Source organism: Canis lupus, chromosome 29 (genome assembly GCF_011100685.1).
Source record: "Canis lupus familiaris isolate Mischka breed German Shepherd chromosome 29, alternate assembly UU_Cfam_GSD_1.0, whole genome shotgun sequence".
Classification (NCBI taxonomy): Eukaryota; Metazoa; Chordata; class Mammalia; order Carnivora; family Canidae; genus Canis; species Canis lupus.
In genome coordinates, this window is record NC_049250.1 from 17632567 (window position 1) to 17649753 (window position 17187).

General features: G+C 38.9%; 1 protein-coding gene and 1 pseudogene across 2 annotated transcripts in view; one reads left to right on the plus strand and one right to left on the minus strand.

Annotated features, from left to right (window-relative positions):
- Positions 1-17187, minus strand: part of CPA6 (carboxypeptidase A6) — a 336470-nt gene that overhangs the window by 247924 nt on the left and 71359 nt on the right. The gene's annotated exons all lie outside the window — the stretch shown is intronic.
- LOC102157095 lies at positions 9577-10579 on the plus strand (annotated as a pseudogene).

Consider the following 17187-nt stretch of genomic DNA (forward strand, 5'->3'; position numbering starts at 1 on the left):
GGGTCATATCTTTGAAAGTTCCTTCTTCCTCAACCAAACATCCAGTTTATTACCAAACCTAGTGCCTTCTACCTCTAGTTCTGACCTTGAATCTTTCTTTCTTCCTTTGTCACCAATGTTCTTCCCCTGCTTTCTTTTGCCTGGTCTACCACTGAACTTTCTAACTGGTCTTTCTGCTACCATGCTGCTCCCACTTCAATCTGTACTGCACAATGCAGGCAAGCCAACTTTGGGAAAAAAAATGCAAATAGCATCCTGTCTCTCCTTGCTTAAAACTATAATCTTTCCAACCACAAAAAGATAAAATTCTTAAAGTTCTTAGCATTATGCTGCAAAACCCTATGTCAGTGAGCCCCTGCTTTCCTCTCCAGGCTTTTCTTGCATACCCCATTCTTTATGCTCCAGACATACAGCCCAGAATTCTCACTACCAAATGGAAACAGATACATAATAAAATTCAAATTCAGATTATACCAGTTACCAGGGAATGCAGATATTCTCTGATTAAATTATGGCTGCCAGTCATCAAACTATAGAAATTGCTAATTAAGAGACGAAGCAATATGATGTATGTGTAACTGAGCAGTACTTAAGGTGGGAAAGGAATATACCAACCAATTTATTTAAGTTAAAATGAGCTAGAATCATTTAGGATATAGTTTATCTTGGGGAAAATAATGGAATAGATTAAGTTATAATGGCTGTTCTTATAAGTCCTTCTCCCCTGATCCACACTAAACACATATTATCATTTTTTTCTTCATCTCTTTCCAAGAGTCTCCCAGCACTTGAGTATTGAAAATAATCAATACTGTAAATACTAGAGAACTTTAATTCTATATTTTAATAAACTACCAACCGAATTATATTTGGGAAACTGCCCCAAGGCTCTGTTGTATATTTTAACAAAGTGTTCAACCGGCTTAACACTTAAGGACTTCACATGACCAAAACTGTCCTATTCATGAATTTCACCATACATGCTTATCATAAATAATGAATGAATCACAGGTCATCAACATGCACAACACACTTCATAATACGTTGCTTTTACTTTTCATTACATTTCTTTTATTGCTTAGAGATTTTCCCTAGTGATAAGCCAAGATGACTTTCAAAAAAATTAATTGGAAAAGATAACCTTTAAAATATCATTTCTCTCTACTGTGGAAAAGTCTCACTAAGTCAGTGTTTTTAATAATCCAGGTAGAAAGTAGTTACAGAAAGTTGGTAATTTCAAATCTAGTTCAGGGTCAGCAAAAACAAAGCCCAGCTGGTCTGACTTTATTATTTAGGGAAGCAGTGCAGCATAATTTAATGGCTTTGGATTTTTTATTCAGAAAACCGAAGTTCAAATCACCTGGAAGCATCAATTTGAAAGGATAACTTCTTTGACCCTCTGGATAAAATCATATCTACTAGTAGGGTGGTGAGTTTAAGTGACCTTAACTACCAGCATAGTGTTTGACATATGGCAGGGGTTAAAAATTACAGCTTTAATAAATTGTAATGATGTAAAGCTTTCTACCTTCCCCTAATCTTATTCACAAGGGAAAATGCCATAAGATGCCTTTGGGATTCATATCATTGAGTAATTGCAGTTAATATGGTGATGAATTCCATTGATTTCCCAACGGATGTGGATTTTCTGGAAAAGATGGGTTTGTGATTCACTTGACAGTTTAGTGATTTTGGCATTATTACTATTGCCAACAATATAGATTATATTAGAGTTATATTAGTTATATTATGATATAGTTATATTAGAGTTATTCCAGAATTCTGAGATTATTGTGGGTCTATGTAGCTTCCATTTGTAATTCCACTCTAAAGGGAAAGAGCTTTTTGTATAAGCTATATAATTTCTAACAATTTTGGGAAGCAAACGCTAGTTCATTTTTGTATTTAGTAACTGAAGTGTTTGTTGAATGTGGACTGCACACCATTCTAAGCAAAGAGGAAACAAAAATTATCAAAATTATAAAATCCCCAACATTGTCAAGGAGGCAATACACACATAAGTAAGTAAATCATATAGAAGCACTATAGAGACTAGAAGGCAGGGAAGCTTTATATGTAGTACCAGATGCAGGTCTAATTTTAAATATGGTGACCTTAGAGGATGTAATTGAGAAGGTGGCACTTGCATAAAGACATGAGGGAGGCGAGTGAAAAAGCCACGAGGGCCTTCCAGACAGAGGGAAGGACAAGGGCTGAGATGCAGGAGCATGCCTGGTGACTGAGGAATAATGAAGAGGCAGTGTGGCTGGAGAGGAGTGAGCAAGAGGAAGAACAGGGGGAGGTATCAGAGGCAGGGCTCTGAAGGCATTAGGTCTCTGATTTTTTAATGCAAGGGAGAAGAGAAGTCACCAGATGCCTTTAAGTGAAGAAATGGTGTGATCTGAGTTGATTAAAGGAATTTGTTTATACTTTTCATGCAACACATAATCTCTTGCTCCTACAGTTTCTGTAGCCCACCTTGAGGGCCGGTCCCACAGTTGATCCCCTCAAAACTTAATCATCCAATGGGCTCTTTGGGTCCTATGCAAAATTTGGATCACTATAACCCATCCCAGCATGGAGACTGTTCTATTATAGTCCAAGAGAGGCTAGGGTAAAAGCTAGGAGAGTCAGTCACATGGCACATGGAATACACTCTAGAAATGTCTAAGACATGGAAAATCATAAAAAGCAAGCAAGGGTTGAGAGAATAAACATGAAATACCCATATAGCCCCCTTTCCACAGCCCCTAACAACTACCATTTTACTTTCTATGAATCTGACTTCTTTAGGAATCTGATTTAAATGGGATTTTTCTTTTTGTGTTTATTTCAGTTTGTAAAAGGTCTTCAAATTTCATCTAGTTTGTAACATGTGTCAGAAATTCATTTTTAAAAGGCTGAATAATCATATATTGTATGGGTATACTTAAGATATTTTAAAGCCTACTCCTTCAGCCCAACATCACCCCCTTGGATATTCTTTCATCCATTCAGGTCACCACAGACTCCTCAGACAATGAATTTGGGGAGGGCCTTGGAGGAGGCAGGAAGCCCAAAGTGGAGAAAAAAAGGGATACTGAGATAAAGGAATCCAGGATGACTGGCACTGTATAGAAGTTTAGAGTTAGAGAGTGGCATGGCTTCAATTTCTTCTTGGAGCACATGCAGGTAATCTACAAAGAAGTCATGAAGTGAACTGAAACCCACAACATCCTAGGGCAGTCTATCCCAGTTCTGTCTCCATTTCAGGTACCAGCACTAATTTTTGAGTTTTGTGGAAGTTAATAACTTGTGATATAGCTCTCAGAGAGAGAGAAAGAGAGAGAGAGAGATATCCCAGATCATATAGCTATTTCTAAGGGAGAGAATATTACTCTTGAACCTAATGATTCATTGCTTATTGTTTTTACGATAAAACTTACTATAATGTACATGTGAAGGGGATAAAATGCTATGCGAATAAGCACCTTCAAAAGTTATTTGGCATCAGTAATATAGAGGTACATCTCTCCTCTCCCCTATCAATCCTCAGAAAAAAAATTTCTTGAGAATCTCAACTAGAGCAGAGTCACTATGGTGAGAGGAAGCAGAAGAATAATGGGAGGAAAAAGGACGAACTTGTTTGGAAGACTCCTCTGAGAGATGGGCTTATGAGGCTGATGGCCACTGTTGGTGACAGAACCTGTCCCCTATCACCTCTCCAGAAGAAGCTGCATGTTCCTACTACCTGTCCTTTCGATGAAGAATTCTCTATTCAGAACCTGAAAAATAAAAACTAAATGTATATTCTGTACTACTCCAGAGGAAAAAAAAAAGCTCTGAATTTCAAGGCAAATATAAAGCAGAGGTGAAGTAATAATTGCAAACTAGTGAAGATAACTTTTTAGTTACAACATGTAGGTGTAGTAGATTTGGTTACACCTGCATAACTCCTTTAGCCTGTAATTAGCCAGTTAGAAGAGTCTTCCAATGAGACTTTTTGAAGTGCCTGATACAGCAGGTATAGTTTTTATGAATGATTTTGAAAGTCTCCACATAATGTCTCAGGTTATTAAGCAATGTATTTGTTAATCCTCACTATCTAGGTGGAAACACGGATTATAGAAAGTAAGTAACGAGTACTCCTTTGAAAATAAGGTAGCTAGAGGAGAACACAGGCAACACCTTTTTTGAACTTGGCCGCAGCAACTTCTTGCAAGATACATCTATGAAGGCAAGGGAAACAAAAGCAAAATTGAATTATTGGGACTTCATCAAGATAAAAACCTTCTGCACAGCAAAAGAAACAGTCAACAAAACTAAGACAACCTACAGAATGGGAGAAGATATTTGCAAATGACGTATCAGATAAAGGGCTAGTATCCAAGATCTATAAAGAAGTTATTAAACAGCAAAGAAACAAACCATCCAATCATGAAATGGGCAAAAGACAAACAGAAACTTCACAGAGGAAGACAGACATGGCCAACAAGCACATGAGAAAATGCTCTGCATCACTTGCCATCAGGGAAATACAAATCAAAACCACAATGAGATACCACCTCACACCAGTGAGAATGGGGAAAATTAACAAGACAGGAAACCACAAATGTTGGAGAGGATGTGGAGAAAGGGGAACCCTCTTGCACTGTTGGTGGGAATGTGAACTGGTGCAGCCACTCTGGAAAACTGTGTGGAGGTTCCTCAAAGAGGTAAAAATAGACCTGCCCTACAACCCAGCAATTGCACTGCTGGAGATTTACCCCAAAGATACAGATGCAGTAAAATGCCGGGACACCTGCACCCCAATGTTTATAGCAGCAATGTCCACAATAGCCAAACTGTGGAAGGAACCTCAGTGTCCATCGAAAGATGAATGGATAAAGAAGCTGTGGTCTATGTATACAATGGAATATTACTCAGCCATTAGAAATGACAAATACCCACCATTTGCTTTGACGTGGATGGACCTGGAGGGTATTATGCTGAGTGAAGTAAGTCAATCGGAGAAGGACAAACATTATATGGTCTCATTCATTTGGGGAATATAAATAATAGTGAAAGGGAATAAAGGGGAAAGGAGAGAAAATGAGTGAAAATATCAGAGAGGGTGACAAAACATGAGAGACCTCTAACTCTGGGAAATGTATCCTGCCACGCTACCGAATTGCTGTATGAGTTCTAGCAATCTTGGGGTGGAGACTTTTGGGTTTTCTATGTAGAGTATCATGTCATCGGCGAAGAGGGAGAGTTTGACTTCTTCTTTGCCAATTTGAATGCCTTTAATGTCTTTTTGTTGTCTGATTGCTGAGGCTAGGACTTCCAGTACTATGTTGAAGAGCAGTGGTGAGAGTGGACATCCCTGTCTTGTTCCCGATTTTAGGGGAAAGGCTCCCAGTGCTTCCCCATTGAGAATGATATTTGCTGTGGGCTTTTTGTAGATGGCTTTTAAGATGTCGAGGAATGTTCCCTCTATCCCTACACTCTGAAGAGTTTTGATCAGGAATGGATGCTGTATTTTGTCAAATGCTTTCTCTGCATCTAATGAGAGGATCATATGGTTCTTGGTTTTTCTCTTGCTGATATGATGAATCACATTGATTGTTTTACGGGTGTTGAACCAGCCTTGTGTCCCAGGGATAAATCCTACTTGGTCATGGTGAATAATTTTCTTAATGTACTGTTGGATCCTATTGGCCAGTATCTTGTTGAGAATTTTTGCATCCATGTTCATCAGGGATATTGGTCTGTAATTCTCCTTTTTGGTGGGGTCTTTGTCTGGTTTTGGAATTAAGGTGATGCTGGCCTCATAGAACGAATTTGGAAGTACTCCATCTCTTTCTCTCTTTCCAAACAGCTTTAGGAGAATAGGTATGGTTTCTTCTTTAAGTGTTTGATAAAATTCCCCTGGGAAGCCATCTGGCCCTGGACTCTTGTGTCTTGGGAGGTTTTTGATGACTGCTTCAATTTCCTCCCTGGTTATTGGCCTGTTCAGGTTTTCTATTTCTTCCTGTTCCAGTTTTGGTAGTTTGTGGCTTTCCAGGAATGCGTCCATTTCTTCTAGATTGCCTAATTTATTGGCGTAGAGCTGTTCATAATATGTTTTTAAAATCGTTTGTATTTCCTTGGTGTTGGTGGTGATCTCTCCTTTCTCATTCATGATTTTATTAATTTGAGTCTTCTCTCTCTTCTTTTTAATAAGGCTGGCTAATGGTTTATCTATCTTATTAATTCTTTCAAAGAACCAACTCCTGGTTCTGTTGATCTGTTCCACAGTTCTTCTGGTCTCGATTTCGTTGAGTTCTGCTCGAATCTTTATTAACTCCCTTCTTCTCTTGGGTGTAGGATCTATTTGCTGTTTTTTCTCTAGCTCCTTTATGTGTAAGGTTAGCTTTTGTATTTGAGTTCTTTCCAGTTTTTGAATGGATGCTTGTATTGCAATGTATTTCCCCCTTAGGACTGCTTTTGCTGCATCCCAAAGATTTTGAACGGTTGTATCTTCATTCTCATTAGTTTCCATGAATCTTTTTAATTCTTCCTTAATTTCCTGGTTGACCCTTTCATCTTTTAGTAGGATGGTCCTTAACCTCCACGTGTTTGAGGTCCTTCCAAACTTCTTGTTGTGATTTAGTTCTAATTTCAAGGCATTATGGTCCGAGAATATGCAGGGGACAATCCCAATCTTTTGGTATCGGTTCAGACCCGATTTGTGACCCAATATGTGGTCTAATCTGGAGAAAGTTCCATGTGCGCTTGAGAAGAATGTGTATTCAGTTGAGTTTGGATGTAAAGTTCTGTAGATATCTGTGAAATCCATCTGGTCCAGTGTATCATTTAAAGCTCTCGTTTCTTTGGAGATGTTGTGCTTAGAAGACCTATCGAGTATAGAAAGAGCTAGATTGAAGTCACCAAGTATAAGTGTATTATTATCTAAGTATTTCTTCACTTTGGTTAATAATTGATTTATATATTTGGCAGCTCCCACATTTAGGGCATATATATTGAGGATTGTTAAGTCCTCTTGTTGAATAGATCCTTGAAGTATGATATAGTGTCCCTCTTCATCTCTCACTACAGTCTTTTGGGTAAATTTTAGTTTATCTGCTATAAGGATGGCTACCCCTGCTTTCTTTTGAGGACCATTTGAATGGTAAATGGTTCTCCAACCTTTTATTTTCAGGCTGTAGGTGTCCTTCTGTCTAAAATGAGTCTCTTGTAGACAGCAAATAGATGGGTCCTGCTTTTTTAACCAGTCTGAAACCCTGCGCCTTTTGATGGGGTCATTAAGCCCGTTCACGTTCAGAGTTACTCTTGAGAGATATGAGTTTAGTGTCATCATGATATCTATTCAGTCCTTGTTTTTGTGGACTGTTCCACTGAACTTCTTCTTAAAGGGGAATTTTAAGAGGCCCCCTTAAAATTTCTTGCAGAGCTGGTTTGGAGGTCACATATTCTTTTAGTTGCTGCCTGTCTTGGAAGCTCTTTATCTCTCCTTCCATTTTGAATGAGAGCCTTGCTGGATAAAGTATTCTTGGTTGCATGTTCTTCTCATTTAGGACCCTGAATATATCCTGCCAGCCCTTTCTGGCCTGCCAGGTCTCTGTGGAGAGGTCTGCTGTTACCCTAATACTCCTCCCCATAAAAGTCAGGGATTTCTTGTCTCTTGCTGCTTTAAGGATCTTCTCTTTATCTTTGGAATTTGCAAGCTTCACTATTAAATGTCGAGGTGTTGAACGGTTTTTATTGATTTTAGGGGGGGATCTCTCTATTTCCTGGATCTGAATGCCTGTTTCCCTTCCCAGATTAGGAAAGTTTTCAGCTAGAATTTGTTCAAATACATATTCTGGCCCTCTGGCCCTTTCGGCACCCTCGGGAACACCAATTAAACGTAGGTTTTTCTTCCTCAGGCTGTCGTTTATTTCCCTTAATCTATCTTCATGGTCTTTTAATTGTTTGTCTCTTTTTTCCTCAGTTTCCCTCTTTGCTATCAACTTGTCTTCTATGTCACTCACTCGTTCTTCCACCTCGCTAACCCTTGTCGTTAGAACAAGGGGTAGTGGAAAGGGAGGTGAGCGGGGGGGTTGGAGTGGCTGGGTGATGGGCACTGAGGGGGGCACTTGGTGGGATGAGCACTGGGTGTTATGCTAGATATTGGCAAATTGAACTCCAATAAAAAAATAAAAAATATTTAAAAAATTAAAAAAGAACGAAAAGAAGGTAGCAGGACAGGGCCTTTATGGGAAAGATACTGGGAAATGCTATAAAAATTTTTTTAAAGATTTTATTTATTCATGAGAGAGAGAGAGAGAGAGAGAGACGGGGCAGAGACACAGGCAGAGGGACAAGCAGGCTCTATGCAGGGAGCCTGATGTGGGACTCGATCCCAGGACTCTAGGATCATACCCTGGGCCGAAGGCAGGCACTAAACCATTGAGCCACCCAGGGATCCCAAAATGCTATAAAATTTAAGGAAATGTTTTGGCAGCCAAGTCTTGGATAGAGGTACTCTGATTCCTGTTCTTATTCCAAAAGCTCATAGACTATGATTGTCCTACAATTGTTGGGCTTCTAAGTTCAGATGTTCTCAGTTCATATGACCAGCAGACACCAACTCCAATTCCACATTCCAAAGTGAGAGAATCTGATTCAATGGTTTTGGATGAGGGGTCAATCCAGACCTATCCCTAACACTGTGGGTGGGACCTGAGTTAAAAAGTGTAAATAGAAACCCTCCAGGAAACAGACTCTTAACTGTAGAGAACAAATGGATGGTTACCAGAGGGGAGGTGAATGGGAAGATGGGTAACACAGGTGATGAGGATTAGGGAATGCACTTGCCGTGATAAACACTGGGCACCGTATGTAAATGTTGTATTGCTATATTGTATACCTGAAATTAATATTAAATCATATGTTAACTAAGTGGAATTTAGGTAAAAACTTAAAGAAAAGCAATGTGTAAATGTTAAAAGTTACAAATCAAGGTAATAAAGATGAAATGTTCTATCCTCTTATCTTGACAGGCATACCTTCCAAATAGCCTGGAAGTCCAGGTTAAAATTTAGAATTCTTGGATCCCATAGGAGTACTGAACCCAAGCGTAGCAGCAGAGAGAGTCGGCCCATTTGCTACTTTCTACCCCTAGGCTTTTGGATACCCTAGTCTATATCCATGCTCCAAATCTAGCCGAAACACATACCTGCTCACTCATAACAACTGGAGCTATGGATGCAAGGCTCATGAGGGTCCTAGAAGTGGGCTTGAGGCTGTTCAGGGATGGATTCCTGGGCCCTGGATTCCCACACAAAGGATGGGCATACTTTGAGTAGGATGGAGGTACAGGAGGAGGAGGAGGAACCAAGCATGATGCCCAGCACACAGATCCCTGTTACCCAGGTAGTAGATTGTATTATTAGCTGTATTACCAGGAAAAAAAGATCATTCTGGTTCTGTTAGCATAATTACAGCTCATCCTATTATAGGACTAGTTAAGTGCCTTAAAGAATAGAAAAGGGCACAACCCCAACCTCCTCCTCTGTCTCAGTAGTGGAACCTGCAGACTCTCGAACTTCAGGATGAGTCATGCTAAGATGAACTCTGAAGAAACACTTTGAAGGCAGCCCCACTCATAGTAACTTTGAGTTAAAGACAGTTGAACTCCCATCCTTAAAAAATGGAGAGGTCCTGCTGAAGCTTTGTTCCTTACTGTGGATCCTTACGTGAGAGTGGCGGCCAAAAGACTGAAGGAGGGTGGGATATGATGATGGGGCAACAAGTGGCCAGAGTTCTGGAAAGTAAAATCTCAGCCTTCCCAGCAGGAACTGTGGTAGTGGCTTCTTCAGGCTGGACATCGCATTCTATTTCTGATGGGAAAGATTTGGAAAAGCTGCCTGCAGAGTGGCCAAACACAGTACCAGTGTCTTTGGCTCTGGGAACAATGGGCATGAAAGGACTAACAGCCTACTTTGGCCTCCCTGACACCTGTGGTGTGAAGGGTGGAGAAACAGTGATGGTTAATGCAGCAGCAGGGGCAGTGGGTTCTGTGGTGGGGCAGATTGCTAAGCTCAAGGACTGCAAAGTAGTTGGAGCAGCAGGGTCTGACGAAAAGCTTGCCTACCTTAAAAAACTTGGATAGGATGTTGACTTTAACTACAAAAACCATAGAGTCTTCAGAAGAAACTTTGAAAAAAACCTCTCCTGATGGTTATGATTGTTACTTTGATAATGTAGGTGGAGAGTTTTCAAACATTGTTATTCCCCAGATGAGGAAATTTGGAAGAATTGCTGTTTGTGGCGCCATCCCGACACATAATAGTACTTGCCCACTTCCCCCAGGCCCACCCCCAGAGAATATTATCAGCAGCTCCACACAGAAGGGTTCATCGTTTATCGCTGGCAAGGAGAGGTCCGCCAGAACGCTCTGAAAGACTTGCTGACATGGGTCATAGAGGGTAAAATCCAGTACCATGAATACATCATTGAAGGATTTGAAAACATGCCAGCTGCATTTATGGGAATGCTGAAAGGAGATAATTTGGGAAAAACAATAGTGAAAGCACGAAAAAAATGATACATGGAATCTAGAAATCATTTGGATGATGACTCAATTTCTTTTTAACCATTTAATAAAAAAATGTATACTACCTTAAAAAAATAGAAAAGGAATTTCATACTCAAACACTTACTTTACTGCACACTAAATCAAAAGAGAAAAATTTCCTACGTACTACCTCAGAAAGGGGAAAACAGGAAATGGTCACAGTAACACAATAAATCATAAGCAATTTATCTTCTTACTTCTGAAGTTAAAACTGCTTATTCTCCACCCCTCCCCCCCCAAAAAAAGATCAGCAAATGTTTCATTTCTATAGGTCAAATAGACTATTGGTGCCAATCTTGGGGCTTTGTTCTACAAGATTTCTATTACTTCTCTTAGGAAAAAAATAAAATATCACAACATCTGAAAATAGTTCAGATTAAAACTGTGCTAAGCTTTTTTTTTATTTCATTATTTTCCTCTCCTGGGTTCCCTAAAAGGCATATCTCTGTGCAACTAAGATCTTCAGAACCCTGCATGAGTGATTCTCTACATGAAGTTGTAATTTCCTATTTTCTGACCTCAATTTCCACTGCTGAAATTGAATGGTGTGACAGTAACAGAAAAAAAAAAATGACAGAAGAACATATCACTCAAGGAACAGTGTGAACATCTCTGAACATAAAAACAGAAATGTAAAGTACAGTTTGTACACAACTATTTTGAAGGGTATTTTTAAAATATAGATGATCCATTCAGATTAGGCAATGAGAAACCACAGGGGTATGTGACTAAACAACCAAGTCCAAATTCATTGAAATTTTCCTTCATCTGGTCTTGCTTGTTTCTAGCTTCCTGTATACACAACATTATTCTTTCTATGGTTCTGGTTTTATGGTACCATTCCTCTTGCCCTAGAGCTTCCAATGGGCCCCATTTTGTGACAGCAATGATTCAAAGGTACAGGAAATATAGTTTGAGTAGGAGTTTCAGAATCAAAAAACTTTAGTCTGAGTTCCAGTTCTGTCACTGATACATTGTGGATTCTAGAGAAGTTAACCCTTCTAGTCTCGTTTCCTCATCTGTAAAATGGGGATACAATAGTGCTTATCTCATTGGATTGTGATAAAGATAGTTGAATTAATACAGATTAACTCTTATGGCAGTGCTTGGCAAGTATTAAATCTATAGGTGATGCTTAACATCACTTAGCAGGGAAATGCAAATCAAAACCACAGTGAGATATCATCTTACACCCGTTAGGATGGCTAAAATAAAAAAAAAAAAGAAATAACAAGTATTTGGATGTAGAATAAAAAGGAAGGCTTGTAAACTGCTGTGAGAGTTTAAATTGGTGCAGCCACTGTGGAAAACAGTATGGAATTTTCTCAAAAAATTAAAAAACAAAACACCATATGATCCAAAAATTCCATTATTGGCTATTTACCCAAAGAAAACACAAATTTGAAAAAATATGTGCAACCCTATGTTTACTGCAGATTAACTTACAAAAGCCAAGATATGGAAGCAACCAAAGACCTATAGAGAACTTTTGGTTGCCAGAGAGGAGAGGGGTAGGCGAAATGGGTGAAGGGGAGTGGGAGATACAAGCTTCCTGACATGCATGAGGAATATAGTCAATGATACTTTAATGGTCTTGTGCTGGTAACAGATGGTAGCTACAATCATGGGGGGGGGTGGCGCATAGCATAAGGTATAAACTTGTTGAATCCCTATGTTGTATACCTAAAACTAATGTAACATTGTGTCAACTTAAAAATGTATATGAATAAAATTTTATTAAAAATTATATATATATATAAAACATATATCCCTTCCATAGGAAGGGTTTGTCCTTATCCTCAAAGGGGTTCCTCTCTTGAGGTTCTCAGTCTTATAACTTGCATTTCGGAGCTTCTGAACTACTTAGAGTTTTGTGAACATGCTGTACTATTCTTTCTGTGTAGGATGGCTGACTTGTACTTTTCCTTAAAGAACCAAACTGAGATATGACCACTTCAAGAGTCTCCCTTCCCCAGACACAAGACACTGCTACTTCTATCCTTACTTCTCTGCTATACTTCCCCAGTGTAGAAAATATAAGACTTTTCTTTGTAAGGAGAGTCATAGAAATGGGCAGATTTTTTAGCAACTTCTTCAAAGTAGGATGTTACTCATTTCCTCAGGAAAACCACGGAGACCTCAGGTACTGGTGAGACAAGTCTAGAGAATCATTCTTTCCAGTGGAGGGCCCTGATGTCAGTTAGTGAAGCTGGGCAGAAGGGAGACCAGGTCTGAGAACTCAGAGCCCTGGCAGCTGAACAGAAAGTCTTCCTTGGCTCCTCCTTGTTATTGAGGATGGGAAGAAGCAAGCATATAGTTAGTGGCCCAATGAGAGGTAGATCTTAGAGGGTTTCTTAGAGAAAGTTTTTTTTTTTTTTTTTTTAAACTCTGAACCCAGAGTAGCAGCATAGTGAGGCACCTGGTGCTACAGGGCTCTTTATGCAGCACTGACTGGGGACAGGGACTGCATGGGAGTATGACTGTGACTCAGATTTGTTACATAGTGGCCCTAGATAAAGACCACACGCTTGCTGTCTGGGAAGCAAGTGTTGCTGAGTGGTTGAAACACCTGATTGTTTTTGAGTCTTCCAAACATTTGGTTGGGGCCTTGGGCCTGAGAAATATTAGTTTTTGTTCTTTTCAGAATAGCAGAGCCTCATCAAACACATGCTATACACAGTATTGTAAATTATAGAGCTTATAAGTCTATATTTCCTTTACTTTTAGACTGTGGGGTCTTTGAACATAGGTATGTGGTTATTACTGTCACCAGTGCCAAGACAAGCATGGCCTATAGAAGATTTTCAGTGAATGTATAGTTATTTGGAATTTAAAAACCCATCTGGCACCTAAACAGGCTCTTGATTCATGTAATTTTCCTATACAAGGGCTATTCCATAATGATTCAGTCTAGTAATTACCTTCTTACTACTAAAGATTTACCTCAAGAAAATCCTATTTTGAAAAATTTGGTCTACTAGACTATAATTATTAGTGATTGGCTTCCTGTTTTTGTTGGGCATAATTCATGGCAAACTTTCTTATCAGCCTGAGACAGCCATTTACCATGAGATAATTATGATATATCATGAACTAATCAATCATCACACTTAATAGCCAAAAGAATTTGAAACTTTAGTTCATATAATTTCTGATGAGGCATTTTAAAACATTGAAACTTAATGGATTTCCATTTCTGCTTTGATGACCCCCGATAAAGAAACCATTGGTTCAGTGTGCCAAGGAAAGTTTGATGGTGCCTAATATTTCAGATCAAGAGTGAGGGCTTCATGTTCAGTGATGTCACAGGTGGCTTGGTGACTGGGTTTTCAATTCTTAGATCAGTAAAGGAACTTAGAGCCCACCCTTCAGCCCCTAAGTCAGCTCAAAACAGAGCACATAGGCCAGCATCACAAAACTATTATCAGAGATGGAACCAGGACCCAGGTGTCTTAACTCCCAGCCTATGGGAATAAGGCCACATCACCAAAATCTCTTTTCCAATTTCCCCACAAAAAGTTATAAAGGAATTTTAAAGCATTGTATAGCTTTATGAGACTTTAGGTCCACTTTCACATTTCCTCTCATTTTACAGACTTAAAAAGGGAGGCTCAGCAAGAGGTGACTCATCTGAAGGGGAATCTCAGAGTTAGAAGCTGGGATTATATTTCTAGTCCCAACTCTAATTTCTTTTGCTATGAGAATCTGAAATCTGTTCAAACCCAACTGAAGGCAAGATATACTTCAGCTTTAAGTGATGTGACAAGCTTAGAATGATATTCATTGCTGTATTCCCAGCCCCCTATGGCTAAGGGGGCTGCTCACTCTAGGAGAGCTCTGTAGGTGTTAGGTACTAGCAATAGAAAGATGGACAAGGGGGCGCCTGGGTGGCTCAGTTGGTTAAGCATCCCAGTCTTAATTTCAGCTCAGGTCATGATCTCAGGGTAGTGAGTTCAAGTTCTACCTCAGGCTACTGTGCTGGGCATGGAACCTGCTTGAGATTCTCTCTCCTCCTCCCTCTGCCCTTCCCTCTCCCCATTTGCACTCCTTAAGAAAAAAGAAAAGACGGACAAGGATGGTCCAGCCTTCCAGGCTGCTGGGAGGACGTGAGCTTCTCAAGTAAGAGCATGTGCAGTCAACAGCCATTGCTGTGGCCAAAAATCAAAAGTTGGTCATTAAATGGTATTGACATGGTGTGGTTCTATGCACACAGAAGGTTCTCTAACATTTAGGTTAAGCTGTCACTGGCCTCACACACGCAGGTTTTTTTTTTTTTTTTACCATATTCACATATTAAAATCATTCTCTTTGAGGACTTCTTACAGAAGACTATATGTGCAGATGCATTATTAATATCAGTAACCCAGTTTAAAAGGTTTTGTTCGACATGTTTTTCTCCTGCAATTATAAAGTTTAAGTTTATTTTATGGCTTTTTTTTGGCAATATACTAGTCAAATATATTTTGTCAAAGTATTCTCAATAGCTTCTAATGAATTAACCTGTATTTTCTGTATTTATGTCATCAACAGTTCATGTAATCAAAGCTATAAAAGTATATTCACACCCAATAAAGTCTTCAACTTCAGTTTCTCATTCATTTTGTGTTTTAGTTACACATGCAGGCAATTCTCTACTGCTTCAATATGAAAGAACTGCTCTATTTAAACAAATTAACTTCTCTAAAATTATGATAGTTAGGATTTTACAAATGCAGAGCTAGCTCTTTTTTCAAATTAGAGTATCTGCTCTCCAGTTACTTATTTCAAAATTAATAGAGCTCAGAGATATATAGCATATCCCACAGAAAATATGCTCTACTAGGAAAAATGGATGCCTGTTGGAAGGTATGCTTTCAAATTGTTTCAGACATTCATCTGGAGATTTATGATAACAAAATCCCCTGATATGCACTCAAAAATATTTCTTAATGTCTAGTAGGCACCCAGCATTGAACTATATATTAAGTGTGTAACAATGAAGCACATAATTAAGAGGAAACTCACATGCAAATTTACAATTACAATATGTTTGCTAAGATGGAGGGGTGTATAGAATATCATGGGAGCAAAGGAAAAAAGAGCACCCAATTCTTCCTGGGAGGGATGTTTGTTAAAAAGGGGCAGTGTTTGGGATGCCTGGGTGGCTCAGCAGTTTAGCACCTGCCTTTGGCCCTGGGCGTGATCCTGGAGTCCCGGGATTGAGTCCCATGTTGGGCTCCCTGCATGGAGCCTGCTTCTCTTTCTTTCTAGAACAATGGTAGCTGCTTGCCTGTAGATAGCTAAAGGAGGGGGCAGCTGCATGTCAGGATGGTCATGAAAGAGTACTCCAGAGTCAGTGAAAGGATGCATTTGTGGCAGGTCCTTGAGAACCCGTACAGTTATCCATCAGCTTTCTTCCCCTGTTAGCCAAAGATCTATTGCCAAAGTCATTTAACAAATCACTTGAAAAGATACCCTGAGTAACTGATTTATTCCAGTGCTAATTGCAAATTGGTTAGTCACATTATCACATTCTTAAATGAGTACATTTATTACTGGAAGCTAAAAGTAGTCCCTTAACCAATATGACTGTTCTTAAGTGTGGACAATATTATTTAACTATATAGACAACCGATTACTATTTGAGGTCTCTTATATGTAGATTAAGGAGAATAAGAGCCAAGTGAATCTTTTTTTTTTTTTTTGAACCAAGTGAATCTTAAATAAAGGGTTCATTTGATCATGTTATATACGTACATGTTATATATAGACATGCAGAATCTTTCCACAATCCATTCCAGGAAAAAGATGCAAAAATCATTTCCAAGCTGCCAAGAGCAAGAGCACAGAATCTATATTGAGGTAATAGAATTCTTCAGGAATTTACTTGCTTTTAACTTAGAAATAATTCTAATTAATTTAGTAATCTAGTTTCTCCACTAATAACTTCCTTCTTTCCCCTCCTTCTTTCCCTGTTGAACATCGATTATTTCCTATTACTATGCTAGAATAACAAGAGGACAGGCATTTAAAAGGGACTGAAGCATTTACTATAGATACTTCGTGCTTCTTGCTTGTATTGGTGTACTGAAGAGCAGAAAGGTAATAGAAGAACAGCCAGAAGGAAAAAATAAACAGTATGTTGGACCCATATGACATGGAAACCAGAAGACCTCAATATTTAAGGGTCTCTAATAACTAACGATTATAATCACTCTTGGTCATAAAAAGTTAAATATTAGCCTTGTGTTCCGTTCAGTTGTTGTTACATTTTAGAATGATTTCCTACTAAAATCGCTAAAATAAAAACATTGGTGTTTATATTGTTCTCAGCTCCTGGAAAACTAATCTATTTCTTTGAGGGAGTCTAAGAAAGCTCTTCAATTACCCATCTAAGACACAAAATACATACTTATCAGCAAAGTCAAATGTAATGTTTTCTTTTTTTAAGTGTAATGTTCTTAAAATGAAGATTGTTTGCAGATTAGATAACTGGCAAGCCATTTCTGGTGTAGCCAAACCTCACCCTCCCCATAATAGCACTTCCTGAGATCTGGGAGCCCACTAGGGACAGCCCGAGACAGTAAAAGAAAAGGCAAGTTTATCAAAATTACTAGAAAAAAAAC